At 32.3% G+C, this 15,686-nt stretch overlaps 1 protein-coding gene and 1 long non-coding RNA gene across 2 annotated transcripts in view; one reads left to right on the top strand and one right to left on the bottom strand.

Moving 5' to 3' along the window:
• Nucleotides 1–15,686, bottom strand: part of LOC122272038 (uncharacterized) — a 201,163-nt gene that overhangs the window by 167,556 nt on the left and 17,921 nt on the right. The gene's annotated exons all lie outside the window — the stretch shown is intronic.
• The window catches only part of LOC139426605 (uncharacterized), a 207,800-nt gene continuing 203,438 nt past the window's right edge, over nt 11,325–15,686 (top strand). Inside the window, exon 1 of the long non-coding RNA XR_011637829.1 lies at nt 11,325–11,494. This is a non-coding gene — a long non-coding RNA (uncharacterized lncRNA). The remainder of the gene's footprint in view (nt 11,495–15,686) is intronic.

Genomic DNA, 15,686 nt, shown 5'->3' on the forward strand with positions numbered 1-15,686 from the left:
GAAATTCCAAAAGGAATTGAAACAAAAGAAACAATGAAATATGACAACCGAAGATGGCGTCTTCAGGGGGTACCTACTCCGGAAGTCATAAAAGCAAAACCTTTTCTATCGAGAGAGCACGACAAAAGTAGAAAATTGCCCTCTCTGTACCCCAAAAGTTTGCCAAGGTTCAGGAAGAGAATACAATACAAAATATAAAGTACATAAAGCAAATAAAGAAGAATAAAAACAAGACAAATGCATAAGAATAGTACGCACAAAAGCTTACTTGAAACAAAAATCCAATCACCAAATTTTACAACTGACTGCTAGATGCAACTAAATTGAAATAAACATAAAAACAACGCCCCCATAATTTGCGTAGAAGAAAGAGAAAAAATACCATATTACCGTAAAATCCTTTTTAGCGTAAATTTTACAGTAATGTTTATTTAATAAGAGGGATAAAGTGGTTTTGCGGTAAATATTACTGTATAAATAACTGTTTATCAGACTTTTTGTTCCGTAACATGTTTCGGTAAATAATAAATAAATTCAATGAAGGTAATAAATTCAATGAAAAATATTAACGTGCTATCATTTAAGGATTACGTCACCAAATTAATATTTTTAAAGTTATCTGATATCACATGTTTATTTTGCTTACAATAATTCCTTTAAAATGTGCTTCTATAAAAAGAGCAATTTAAAATCAACAGTAATTGTAACGAAAAAAATCAAATATGTATTCAAAGGCTAAGTTAATAGAAACGTGGTACTAATTCGCTAAAATGAAGCGCAACAAAGTCGCCATACTATTATTGACTGTAATGATGCTTAATTAATGTTTATAATAAATATTTATTGAAATCAGAAAAAAATAACCTATCTGCGAAAAATTCAAAGTTTATGGAGAAAAGATATTTATTCGTTTTTAGTAAATTAATATTCGCTAGGTTACTAGTGATACCAATGAGTAATTAATATATGTATTAATAGAAACAAAAAAATTAATCTGCTTCCTAAAAAGCTAAGTTAATATAGAAAAGGTTAATGGGAATTTCGTTTAAATGAGCCATAGAAAATCACCATACGCAGATGACTCTTATTAAATTTTGGTAATATGTACTACTGCTACTATGGTTTGTGCAGTTACAGTAAGAATTCTGCAACAGGGTAATTCAGTAGCTTCGTAAAGATATTTTTCCAGTAGTAGCCAAGATAGTGCATTATTATTGTANTTAACTTTCAAAAAATTCTATGGCTGGCAACAGCATTTATATTTTTTAAGTTGTTTATTTTTATTTATTTTAGAATTCGTTCCTTTTTTAGCGAAATGTTTCTTAACCTAACTGAATTCTTTGCCGACTGTTCTCAGTATATATGAAGAAAATAAAGTAAATATTTAAGTGTTGTGAAGAGAATCTTACTTAGTTGTACAAAGTACTTCTTTAAAAATGAAAACTGTTGCCACCAGCGGAAAAGAAATACAGCCAAAATTTGGGAGCCACGTAAGAGAATTATATATATTAGATTATGATGTTTAATTAATGTTTGAAATAAATATTTATTGAAATAAGAAAAAAATAACCTAACTGCGAAAATGCAAAGTTTATGGAGAAAAGATATTTATTCGTTTTGAATGAATTATTATTCGCTAGGTTACTAGTGATACCAATGAGTAATTAATATATGTATTAATAGAAACAAAAAAATTAATCTGCTTCCTAAAAAGCTAAGTTAATATAGAAAAGGTTAATGGGAATTTCGTTTAAATGAGCCATAGAAAATCACCATACGCAGATGACTCTTATTAAATTTTGGTAATATGTACTACTGCTACTATGGTTTGTGCAGTTACAGTAAGAATTCTGCAACAGGGTAATTCAGTAGCTTCGTAAAGATATTTTTCCAGTAGTAGCCAAGATAGTGCATTATTATTGTACTGAATTAAAATTAGAGGACAGCATATTAAAGGTCCATATTTAACAGCATATTAAAGGTCAGAGAGTAAAAACGTCATGCTTCGAAGTCCTTATTAAGGTCTTACATGAAGCCTATTTGCTTTTAAAATTTCGTCTTTAATTCGCGCAGTGTTCTTTATGTCAGGTGAGCACAAGCAAGTAAAATCAACAAGAATAGTTTTAGTAATTATTGGTAGATTTATCCGTGCTACTGCCGATAATTCATACTGATGTTGTGATCTCAAATCACAACATCAGTATGTAAGTGGCTAACGTGTCAACAACATAAATTTATTTCAAAGAGAGTTGTAAGCTAAGATTCACCATATATAAAAGAGAGTTATAACGTTATAACTCATCCTTACATCATAAAATATCAATCTGAAACCGATTTTTTTTTCAAGAAGTATAAATCGTTTTTTCTAAAATGACTAAACATCGGACAAAGCTGAAACTAAGCAAAATTTCTACTAAAAAAGCTTTTAAGACAATTCACGAAAAAAATGGAGATTCGTATGCAGGAGAGTGGGAGAACGGACAGAAACATGGTAAAATTACTTTATTTTTAAGTGCAATAATAAAAATTATATTTTAAGCTTTTAAGACAATTTATCAAAACAATGGAGATTTACATGCAGGAAACTGGAGGAATAAACATGGGCAGAAACATAGTAAAATACTTATTTTTGAAGTGCAAGAATAAAATTACATTTTAAGATTTTAAGACAATTCCTCAAAACATTGGAGAATCACATGTAGGAGAGTGGGAAAGCGGACACAATAAAGATAGTAAAAATACTAATTTAAGTGAAACAATAAAATTACACTTTAAGCTCTTAAAACAATTTATCAAAACAATGAGGATTCACATTGAGGAGAGAGGATGAATAAATATGGACATTAACATGGTAAAATTACTTATTCAAGTGAAAGAATAAAATTACACTTTACGCTCTTAAGACAATTTATCAAAACAAAGAAGATTCACATTGAGGAGAGTGGATGAATAAACATGGACATAAACATGGTAAAATTACTTCAATGAAGATTCACATTGAGGAGAGTAGATGAATAAACATGGACATAAACATGGTAAAATTACTTATTTAAGTGAAACAATAAAATTACACTTTAAGCTCTTAAGACAATTTATCAAAACAATGAGGATTCACATTGAGGAGAGAGGATGAATAAACATGTACATTAACATGGTAAAATTACTTATTCAAGTGAAAGAATAAAATTACACTTTACGCTCTTAAGACAATTTATCAAAACAATGAAGATTCACATTGAGGAGAGTGGATGAATAAACATGGATATAAACATGGCAAAATTACTTATTTAAGTGCAAGAGTAAAATTACACTTTAAGCTTTCAAGACAATTTATCAAAGCATTGAAGATTCACATTGAGGTGAGTGGATGAATAAACATGGACATAGACATGGGAAAATTACTTATGTAGGTGCTGGAATAAAATTACAATTTAAGCTTTCAAGACAATTTATCAATGAGAAGAGTGGATGAATGAACATGGACAGAAATATTGCAAAACTACTCATTTAAGTGCAAGAATAAAATTACACTTTAAGCAAATTTCTGTAGTGAATTTGATCTATTTAACAAACGCAATTTTTAATTTTTTTCTTCTTCTTAATTTGGTTTTGGGACATTTTTTTATGTTGCGAAGTGGTATTTGATTGGAGATAAATGTTGGTATACGCCATTTACGAAATAATTGCAATTTGTATCCAATAGAATTAGAAAATTGCTACTATTGAAAAATTTTTAAGGAAAAGAAAAAAAGATTTAGATTGTAGGTAAATGTTATTTGGTCAAAAAAATGGCTAAATAAAATTTACTTTTATTGCCTTGGATGTTCTAATTTCAGTTTAAAACACTGTAGCCAATCAGGAGAAGATTGAAATTTTTAATGACATTAAATTCCTTTTGCCGATAATATCTGTTTATATTGATCAGCTGACGATTTGAATTTTTATTGCCATCCGATTAGGAACTACAGGTAAAATGAGATAACTCTATTTAAAATATGGCCCACGATTTGAAAACAAAATCGAATTGACCATAAAATAACAATAAATACTGCTTATAATGATCAGAAAATGACTGAAACTTGGATTATTTTTAAGCTGGAGGCCCCAGTAGAGAGTTGAGTGCTCCTACTAGTTGGAAAGTGGTCGAAATGTCGATAACAACAATTCAACTTCCCGGTTACGAAAACGAGTTTTAAAACGTAGTGAAACTCATTTGAAATGCATATTAATACTCTTATGATCTACTTTTTTCCTTACTTACTCTATACCTAGAAAGCTGTGGGGAAATAATAATAATATCATGAATACGTTTCGAAGAATGCTGCGCAGACAGTCGAAATGCATTCCCAGATAGCAAAATAAGGTTTATTTTCACTCAACGAAAACATTTTAATGTAAACCTAAAACGGTTTGTAATACGGTTTACGTGTAAACCTTCTAACCTGAAAACAAGATCTGTGACAATCTGCGCTACTCTACGCACATAACCCTAATCCAAAACCTTGAAAAACAACCTTCCATATAAAAACCCTAAATCGAGGTCGACTCAGGGTTTTCAAGAGTGAAATTTTTTTATTAATAAAGCTAGTCTCAAGGAGAAAATAATCGTAAATCTAGGTAATTGTAAGGTTTCTTTTCGCAGCGTCTTGTATGCTCAGCGAAAATCCACCTTGCCATGATATTTTAATGGACAATGCAATTTGATTTTGTCGCTAGTGTGACGTCAGATAAAACGTCATTATGAACCTAAGCAACAATACTTTTAAAAAAAGCTTAAAAAAATAATTTTAATCCTTTTTGGGATGAAAGGTTTGAAGCTGCAATATGTTTGCTTTACTGAAAAAAGGTTTTTAGTACAAACATTTTCGCTACAGTAAAAAGAAAATTCTGACGCAAGGTTGCTGTGAGGTTACATGCTTTCTGGGAATGCATTAATTACAAATTGAGTATGAAATTGAAATATTATACAGCCTTCATTCAATCCTGCTATTTCAGGTTTCGGGGTACAGGTATATAAACGTAAAGGCGAAGAATATTCTGGATCATGGAAAAATGGTAAGAGGAGTGGAAAAGGCATGCTGTACTTGGAGCACTCACATGATCGTTATATTTATAATGGGACTTGGAAAAACGATCTGAGACACGTAAGTACATTACTGAATCTTCTATAAATTCCATATGATTCACTTGACTTTACACTCTCAGAATTGGGATGCTGTAATTGGAGCACGCAAAGGATCAGTGCATTTATTATGGGACATAGAAATACAATCAAAGACACATAAGTACAATACAAAATTTTCAAAAAATTCCATATGATTCAATTGGCTTTACAATCTCACTAATGGGACAGCAGTGTTGCTTATTACAATAACTACCAAAACCGCAAACCACCGTTCATCTTTAGTTATAAAAACACAAAACAAAGATAGTCTTCGAGGTGGTCACAACCATACACCTAAGTCCCGCCTACTGACTGATCTACCACTTTTCTTTATTGTTTTTCCATTGCATTTTACTCGATATTTTTTTCTTTTAAACAGGGTAATGGAACGCAATTTTACGATGATGGGAGCAGATACGAAGGAGGATGGGAACGTAACCTAAGGCATGGTCGAGGAGAGATGGAATATAAAACAGGAACGACTTATTTCGGACAATGGTCAAAGGACAAAAGGTCAGGGATTGGGAAAATCAGCTATTCCGATGGATCATTCTTTTTGGGCAGCTGGTACAAAGACAAGTATAATGGACAAGGTATTTTTATTGCAGGTAAAAAATATTTTACTAACATTATTGATTCAAAACACAAAAGTTATCTTTAAATTACTGCATAACTAGCCTGTGCCTGAGATGAAGAAAAGAAGTGTAAGCGATCTAGCATATTGAGCGAATATCTTCTTTTTTACAATCTTGCATAAAATTAAAGATCGGCGAATAACTTCGTTGAAATTTTCTGCCGACAGAACGAGTATTTTCTATTCCATATTTCAGATTTCTATCACCAAAAGCGAATTTTTGAGCATTTTAGTGCATTTATGTTATTCTACCCCCCAACCGACAGAGGTGAAAGGTATTTCTTTTTATTGCAGATAAGTCGAATTTTGATTTCATTTTCGATTTTAAAAACAAATCGCTCAAATTATTGCATATCCAGCTTTTACCAGAGCATAAGACAAGAGGTGTAAACTGTCTGATATGTTGAACGTGTTTGAAATTATTTGACTTTTTCCCAACAGATGGTGTAACAGAAGCGTATCTGAATCTTCCAAAATACAAGGAAATTCCTGGATCATGCATTGGGACAAACTAGCCCTCTTAGAAGACTTTTTGGTGGAACTAACCCGCATTTGCGTTACCCGGGGAGGGAAACCCCCCACTGTTAGCCTGGGTACTCTAACCCATGATCTGTCTACCACTGAGGACATTTTACGTCAGAACTGCGGTCGGTGCAAGCCGGATGCGGAATTCGTATCGACCAGCCATCTCTGGGATTCGAATCCGGCTCACCTCGTTGGAAGGCGAACGCTCATTCTCCTGAGTCATCGCGGCTCTTATTTGTAGTATTAGTAAAAATAAAAGGCAGTATTATTAGTAGTATTAATAAAATCAGTATTTAGTATAATTAGTAGAATTAATAGTTAGCATTATTAGAGTAATATTAGCAAAATTAGTATTTAGCATTATTAGTAGTCATAGTCAAATTAGTAGTTAGCATTATTTGTAGTATTAGTAAAATTAGTAGTTAATATAATTAGATAATTAGTAACATTAGTAAAAATAGTAATTATGATAATTATTATTAGTAAAATTATGTATCTAAAGTATCTATTTTATTTAAATTTGTCTGACAACAAGCACATTCTTTTCCCCTGNGCAAGAATAAAATTACGCTTTAAGCTTTCAAGACAATTTATCAAAACAATGAAGATTCACATTCAGGAGAGTAGATGAATAAACATGAACAGAAACATTGTAAAACTATTTATTTAAGTGCAAGAATAAAATTGCACTTTAAACAAATTTCTGTAGTGATTTTGATCTAATTCTGATTCTGCAGTGATTCTTCAGTGATTTGATTCAAATTTCGGTAGTAACTTTGATCTATTTAACAAACGTAGTTTTTATTTTTATTTTTTTCCTTAATTTAGTTATGGGTCATTTTTTATGTTGCGAAGTGGTCCTTGATTGGAGGTAAATGTTGGCTTACACCATTTACGAAATAATTGCAATTGTATCCAATTGAATTAGATTCTAATTTTAAAAAAAAAGGTAAAAAAATGATTTAGATGTTAGATAAATGTTATTTGGCCAAAAAATGGCTAAATGAAATTTGCTTTTAGTGGCTAGGATGTCCTGATTTCAGTTTGAAACCCTGCAACATAGCAAATCAGGAAAAGGTTGAAATTTTCATTAACATTAAATTCGTTTTGCCGATAATTTCTGGTCAGCTAACGATTGGAGTTTTTATTTCCATCCGACTAGGAACTACACATAAAATGATATTACTCTATTTACAATATGGCCAACAATTTCAAAACAAAATCGAATTGGCCATAAAATAGCTATAAATACTGCTTATAATGATCAGAAAATGACTGAAACTTGGATTATTTTTAAGCTCGAAGCTTCAGTAGAGATTTGAGTGCTCCTTCTAATTAGAAAATAGTCTGAGCGTCGATAGCAATAATTCAACTTCCCTGTTACGAAAACGAGCTTTAAAACGTATTAAAACTCATTTTAAATGCATATTAATACTCTCATGGTCTACTTTTTTCCTTACTTACACTATAACAGAGATGCCAACTTGCTCCGGATAACAAATATATATTTTAAAGTGGCAGTTTATCAATTGTGATTCTTGGTTTAATAAACTCAATTTAGTAGATTTTAAATTCGTAGGCTTATACAATTTGCCACTTAATAACACTTATGTCATGTTATGCATTTTAAAAAGCAAGCAAAAATAGTCAAATATTTGCAAAATTTACAATGTAGTAAATTAGTATTAGTAGTATTTACCGTTTTTTTAATTATTTTGGCTTGTCCGGAACAGTTGGCATCTCTGCTATAACTAGAAAGCTGAGGGGAAATAATAATAATATCATGAATACATTTCAAAGAATGCTGTGCAGACAGTCAAAACTCAATCCCAGATAGCAAAATAAGGTTTATTTTAACTCAGCAAAAACCTTTTAATGTAAACCTAAAACGGTTTGTAATACGGTTTACGTGTAAACCTTCTAACCTTAAGACGAGATCTGTGACAATCTGCGCTATTCTACGCACATTACCCTAATCCAAAACCTTGGAAAACAACCTTCCATATAAAAACCTTAAATCGAGGTTGACTTAGGGTTTTCAAGAGCGAAAGTTTTTATTAATAAAGCTATAACCTCAAGGAGAAAATAATCGTAAATCTAGGTAATTATAAGGTTTTCGTGACGTCTTGTATTAATAAAAACTAGCCTCAAGGAGAAAATAATCGTAAATCTAGGAAATTATAAGGTTTTCGTGACGTCTTGTATTAATAAAAACTAGTCTCAGGGAGAAAATAATCGTAAATCTAGGTAATTAAAAGGTTTTCGCGACGTCTTGTATGCTAATCGAAAATCCACCTTGCCATGATATTTTAATGGACAATGCAATTTGATTTTGTCGCTAGTGTGATGTCAGATAAAACGTCATTATGGACCTAAGTAACAATATATTTTTTTAAAAGTTTTAAAAGATAATCTTTAATCCTTTTAGGATGAAAGGTTTGAAACTGCAATACTTTTACTTTATTGAAAAAAGGATTTTAGTACAAACATTTTCGTGACAATACAAAAAAAATTCCGACGCAAGGTTTGCCGTGAGGTTACATGCTTTCTGGGAATCCATTAATTACAAATTGAGTGTGAAATTGAAATACAGTCAAACCCCACTATAGTGAACGCGGCTTATTGTGAACTCCCGGATATATTGAACGAAATGCTCGGTCCCGTGCCTTGCTATACACGTATAATGTTATTTTTAGTGGATATAGTGAACCAAAAAAGTGAGGAAGTTGGATATAATGAACTTTTTTCTGTCTTCGACTGATTTCCCCCCCCCTTNCTTTATTTCAGTATCTGGACAAATGCTTCAAGTCAAAGACGATGGATTTGCTAAGAAATTCGGCGCGACTACTTTTTCGCCCTCGAATGCCTGGGTAGACAGGTTTAAAAAGCGAAATTACATAAATTCAGAAAAAATTATCGGAGAGTCGGAATGTGTTTCCATATCTGATGTTGAGGATTGCTCATCAGCTAAAGATTACTAATTTTCATTCGAACGCGAGACGAAGAGTGATGAAAAATAACACATTTTTTGCTACTACATAATATTTTTCAATCATTTATATGAATATAATGTAATAAAAGGAAGGAGTTTGGGAACCACTAGTGAAATCGCCTGCGTAACGGATATAGAGAACTCTCTGTTATAGTGAACCGAAATTTCGGTCCCTTGAAGGTTCACTATAGCGGGGTTTGACTGTATTATACAGCTTTCATTCAATCCTGCTATTTCAGGTTTCGGAGTACAAGTATATAAACGCAAAGGCGAAGTATATTCTGGATCATGGAAAAATGGTAAGAGGAGTGGAAAAGGCATGCTGTACTTGGAGCACTCACATGATCGTTATATTTATAATGGGACTTGGAAAAACGATCTGAGACACGTAAGTACATTACTAAATCTTCTATAAATTCCATATGATTCACTTGACTTTACACTCTCAGAATTTGGATGCTGTATTTGGAGCACGCAAACGATCGGTGCATTTATTATAGGACATAGAAAAGCAATCTAAGACACATAAGTACAATACAAAATTTTCGAAAAATTCCATATGATTCAATTGGCTTTACAATATCACTAATGGGACAGCAATGCTGCTTATTACGATGACTACCAAAACCGCAAACCACCGTTCATCTTTAGTTATAAAAACACAAAACAAAGATAATCTTCGAGGTGGTCACAACCATACACCTAAGTCTGACTGATCTACCACTTTTCTTTATTGTTTTTCCATTGCATTTTACTCGATATTTTTTTCTTTTAAGCAGGGTAATGGAACGCAATTTTACGATGATGGGAGCAGATACGAAGGTGGATGGGAGCGTAACCTAAGGCATGGTCGAGGAGAGATGGAATATAAAACAGGAACGACTTATTGCGGACAATGGTCAAGGGACAAAAGGTCAGGGATTGGGAAAATCAGCTATTTTGATGGATCATTCTTTTTGGGTAACTGGTACAAAGACAAGTATAGTGGACAAGGTATTTTTATTGCAGGTATGCCATATATTTTAATTACGCTATTAATTTAAAACACAAAAGTTATCTTTGAACTATTGCATAACTAGCCTGTGGCAGGGTCGAAGACAAGAGGTGTAAGCGATTTAGCATATTGAGCGAATATCTTCATTTTTACTATCTTGCAGAAAATCAAAGATCTGCGAATAACTTCGTTAAACTTTTCTGCCAACAGAACGTATATGTTCTATCCCATATTTTAGATTTCTATCGACTAAAGTGAATTTCTGAGCATTTTAGTGCATTTCTGTTACTCTATTACGATAGAAATGATAGGTATTTTTTTTTACTGCAGATAGGTCAAATTTTGATTTCATTTTCGATTTTAAAAACAAATCGCTCAAATTATTGCAGATCCAGCTTTTACCAGAGCATAAGACAAGAGGTGTAAACTGTCTGATATGTTGAACGTGTTTGAAATTATTTGACTTTTTCCCAACAGATGGCGTAACATAAGCGTATCTGAATCTTCCAGAACACAAGGAAATTTCTGGATCATACATTGGGGCAAACTAGCCCTCTTAGAAAACTTTTTGGTGGAACTAACCTGCATATGAGTTACATGTAAAGGAAAACTATGAAAACCTACCGCTCATTGGCAGGGGGATTCTAAACCAAGATCCATCTACCACTGAGGATATTTTTCTATTTTTCTGTCGTAAAATAGCACATGTGTTCTTGTGAATTCAGCACTGTGATCGGTGCAAGCCGGATGCTGAAATTGTATCGAATAGCCATCGCTGGGATTATCGAACTCGCTCCACCACACTGGCAGGCGAATGCTCTATCCCCTGAGCCATCACGCCTTTGCACCGTATAGAAATTTCAGATTTTCTCGATATTTTNATATATATATATATATATATATAGATAGATAGATAGATAGATATATTCCACGGACTTGGACTTGGTAATTAGACCAAGTCCGTTCCTAATGCTGTAACGGTTAATAAAAATTTATATTATAGAAAATGGGGATCGATATAATGGGATGTGGCGAAACGGCAAGAGGCATGGTGAAGGGAAGCATTTGTTTCATAATAGTGGTGTACAGTTGTCTGGGATCTGGATTGATGGCATGTTTTCTTGTGGCATAATGGAATTTACAAATCAATCTTCTCCAGAGCCATGGAAAGTAAAAATACCACCTGTAAGTGACATAGAAGTTTTGCTTTCTTTAGTTTTAATTAGTTTAAAATTCCTTAGTTTTAATTTAATTATTTCACCCATGAAAAAAAAATTTTCTCCTGCTAACTTAAAAAATGAAAAGGGTAGTAGAGTAAGGTTAAATCTATAATTAAGAGTGAACATGTATCTAAAACCCATGATTAACAATTTTCTTCTTTAAATCTGAGAAAAGGTAGCTGACCTCATGTCAGAAAGGTCCCTGGTTTGAATCCCGCTCCGGACAAGGATATAATTTCTCTCTCTCTCTCTCTGTTCTATCTGTTTTTCTTATGTTGTTGGGGTAACCTTTATTCACCTGTATAGTGCCCACAAAATATCGATCAATGATACCGCTCCTTAATTACCATTATGACATACAGTTGCCAAATATGATAGGCATTGGAAATAAAAAAATAAATAAATGAAAAATTTTAAAAATCTGAGAAAATCTCTCCGTGCAGTAAAGGGTGACTGGTGCACGGTAAAAATGCCGGGTTGCAAAGTCCTTCAAATTCCCATAACAAATTAATACCTTTGGTGGTACTGAATTGGAGATTGATTGTTTTCTAGTTCAGGTCAAAATTTTGAACTGTGAATGAATGAAGGCATGACTTGGTCCACTGTTTAAAACGGGTTGTGATGTGTGTGTGTGTGGCTGAAGTCGTATTCTTGGAAATGGATAGTGAAGCTGGGAAACAAAGAAACACCCTTTGCATTAACTTCACTTGGTTTCACTAAGCAGACCTGCTGGTAATGGCAAGTGTCATTCGAAAAAGCGACAACATTTATTGCATTATGCCAAACATAGAACCTTTTTGTCCACCAGTCAAACTTTCATTCATAATATATTGAATTATATAGAATAGTCGAATTGGTTACATAAATGTTAATATCTCATAACACTCATAGCAATACATACATTTCAATATTTGATTTCAATATATCATTGGTTTTATTGTGCTATATTTTTTTTTAAATTATTTTCATGTATCAGTTCTTCAAAGTGGAAATGCACCTCTGAGTGGAAAATATATGATGAACATTTTCATTTCAGGGAATTTAAATAGTGATTGAGTCAAAACAAAAAAAGTTAAGAAATTTTTTGGGTTACAATAATTTAAGCGATGTTTGAAACCGTTTCGATAATCTAGGGTTGAGAAAAAAATAAAAATATATTTTTGGAAACAGAGCAATAAGAGTATTTATTGATAATAATTAAATTAAGAACTGACAAAAGTAATTCTTTTACAATGAATTCTAAAAAATTATGCCGATAAAAAGTAAGTGTTTTAAAATTAAATATTAAATGTTTAACACATTAAAGAATGTTTAAAATTACTAAGCGAAATCAATAACGCTTTATTAACATTTCCAAAAAATTGACGACATTTTATTCTTTCAACGAGCCCCTAATTCAAGTGCCCACCTGGGCCTCAAACTCCCAGTCCGACCCTTCTACTATTCTCTGATTAGTTATTGATGTTGCTACAGGAATTTCGATAAAAAATATACTATTTCTCACTCTTTTTGACAAAAGTCATAAACATTCCAAATTTTCCAATTGTACTTGTTCTTTAAATTTTAACAACTTCTATCATGTTTAAAGAAAAAGACATTTCTTTTCGCGCGAGCTGTTTCACTTAAATTTATTGTTTGTATAAGGTGTTTTTTATCGTAAGGAAAGATATAAGAGAAAAGGCGTTACTTTTATAGTTTGCGTAGCATGAGAATATTCGTAGGTGGTATATCGTAAGTAAGCGTTACTTTTCGTATATAACATGAGTAACGAGGTGGCTTTTCATATGAACTTTTAAATCATTTACGTGTAGTCGGGTGGAAAGTTACCTTAAATTAATTTTACAGAACAAAGAATTAAATCATAAATTTAGCTATCACTAGAAGAAATTTTCCAAAAAGCGCTGAAAGTTGTCCGCCCTATTTTCATTATCTTGTTTCAGCTTCTGCTTTTTCCCCTACCGGCAAAACTACTTATTTTTCTCATTGCAGCTTGTTTGCCTCCTTATTTTCTTCTGTAATTTTGTGTTGAGACACAGAAGAAAGTTCTTGTTTATCGAACAAAACTGTAGTTTGTTCATTTCTCTAACTTTATTTGTATTTTATTCCCGTTATTTTGCATTCCCATCCTTAGGTGAGAAATTTTGTATGCATCCTTAGCTGAGAGATAAAGCTTCCTATTTTTTTAAGTAACAGAGAATATAACAATTCTTAATTTATTCTCTGTTCTCCCCATGGGTGTTCATCTTATAGCTTCCACTATGATATGGGGGGATGGCAACCACAACCGATTTATACTTAAAGGGCTGTTTTTCTAAGGCTCCATCGCCATATGAAGTTATGCTTTTTAGAAAATATTATGCTATTTTCATAACTGCTGTGAGTTTGTTACAGTTACTGATGACTGTTAGGGCATGTTTAGCCTATCTAAAGCCAGTGCTGTCTATCGTTTATGCTTATACTGAAAATGGAGCAAAACGTCAATATGAAAAAAAGCCATAGTCATGTGAAAATAAAAAGCGTTTGTTGTCTAATTTTTTAATATTAAAAACCTACTTCACTGCTGCATTACCTGGGCTCACAAAAATTTGCAAAAACTGCGAATAAGGAAGTGATTTTTATGATTTTTAAATGGGTCGAAAAATGTCGCCAAATAGACGATATTTCTTTTGGAAAGTTTTAATAACTTTTAAAATATTTAAGTTCCTTGCCCTTTGTTGTTGACGTATGCTTGTTTAGGAACAGGGGGTGCGATTGTTCTTGTTTTTCAGTGGCGCCATCTATGGCCAAGAATTCGACTTCTCCCACACCATACGTCACATCCGTTTATAGTGCGGGTCCACTCAGACATCCATTCTTTCATCCACAGATCGTAATTTTGACCTGAATCAGAGAACGATAGATCTCCAATCCAGTACCCCCAGACGTATTGATTTGTTATGGGAACATAGAGGAATATACTCGTTCCATGAATCTGCAGCAAACGGAAAGTATTTATCTAGTTTAAATTACTGTTTATTTTGTATTTTTAAGAATTCTCGAATTTTTTTTTTTTTTTTAGATTTTTCATAAGGAATTTTAATTTTCCTTCCAAAAACCTTTTGTGAACGTTAAAAAGTAATTTTAAAAAAATTACTCCACTGAAATATTTCAACTCACAAAAAGAGGAAGAATGAAGAACAATTCATTAATTTTTAACAATTCGGAATAAATATCGCCAAATAGGCGACTTAAAATTTTTTTTCTGAATATTTAGAATCATTCAAATGCAAGTGTTATTGCTGTGCTTCAAAATATTTATAATGGTAGTTAATTTATCATCAAAGCAATAAAAATTCTCCTCATTCAGAACCACTACTTAAATGCAAAAAGTTTCTCCCCCATCTAGCGCATAATCACCTCTATCATGTTGGACCAAACTATTGGGACCATATTTCCCAAATTGCGTCTACCTCCATGGGATAAAAAAATAGTACGTTCACTCAGACAAAATACGTTTCTGCGTCTGATTTTGTAACTTAAAATTCCACCAGAACTAATTAATTAGCGTATTTCAGTTCACCCCCTCTAACCATTAAGATTAAGTCCTAAAATGTGAAGATTCGATCCTTAAAATTTAGTCCAGGGTAGTCCTTTTTTGCGCACTAAATTGTTTATCTCTAGGTTATAAGTATAAGAAAATAATGCAGAAAATTAAGGAGAATTATTAACTTTTTTGTTTATTTATGCAGTTAAAGATTTAGGTTTTGGTCTAAGTTTAAGGCACTCAAATCTTATTTTCTCTCTGTCTTTCTTGGCAGAAGTTTCTAAAAACAACTTACAATGGTTAGATTTAAATTATAATGATTCCTTTTCGTATGAATTCATAGTAATTTAAGCCGCAAGAATCCCCTCTCAGACCTATCAATAACAGAAATTAACGGCTCAAATGGCCAATTAAGAAAGAGGTTAATCGAAACAACTTGGAATTTGATAAATACACTATTAACACGTTCACGCCGGGAAAAGTGAAAATACTGGTACGGGAAAAGGGACAATACTGGTAGAAGAACTATTTCAATATTAGATAATATTTGGGAGGAGTTAATCTATTCTCAACTGTAACAATTCACTGTAAGGAAACATATCACAGCGAAGCAATTCAATATAAAAATTGCATC

This window comes from Parasteatoda tepidariorum, chromosome 9, assembly GCF_043381705.1.
Source record: "Parasteatoda tepidariorum isolate YZ-2023 chromosome 9, CAS_Ptep_4.0, whole genome shotgun sequence".
NCBI lineage: Eukaryota > Metazoa > Arthropoda > Arachnida > Araneae > Theridiidae > Parasteatoda > Parasteatoda tepidariorum.